The sequence below is a fragment of the Trypanosoma equiperdum genome (assembly GCF_001457755.1).
Source record: "Trypanosoma equiperdum strain OVI genome assembly, contig: ctg_13, whole genome shotgun sequence".
In the NCBI taxonomy this organism is placed as follows: domain Eukaryota; phylum Euglenozoa; class Kinetoplastea; order Trypanosomatida; family Trypanosomatidae; genus Trypanosoma; species Trypanosoma equiperdum.
In genome coordinates this window covers 39,868-40,105 of record NW_027123394.1, presented here as the reverse complement: position 1 = coordinate 40,105, position 238 = coordinate 39,868, and positions in this window count along the sequence as shown.

Here is a 238-nt window from a genome sequence, read left to right as displayed (position 1 = left end):
TTTTTTTTTCCTCCTTTTTTGATGTTGCTGCTCTTTTCCCTCCCCTTCATTCCCTTTTATGAAGGAATCACATGCGCGTTAAGAAAAGTGAAAGGTTGTGGAAATTGCGGCGACAGTTTTCGAAAGCGTCGGGGTGGCGATGTGGAGGCACACAAGACAACACCTCACGTGGTGATTTGTGAAGATTCTCACATGTAACTTGATTCCGGTTGCGGATGACTCTTGTGTTTTTGCATGT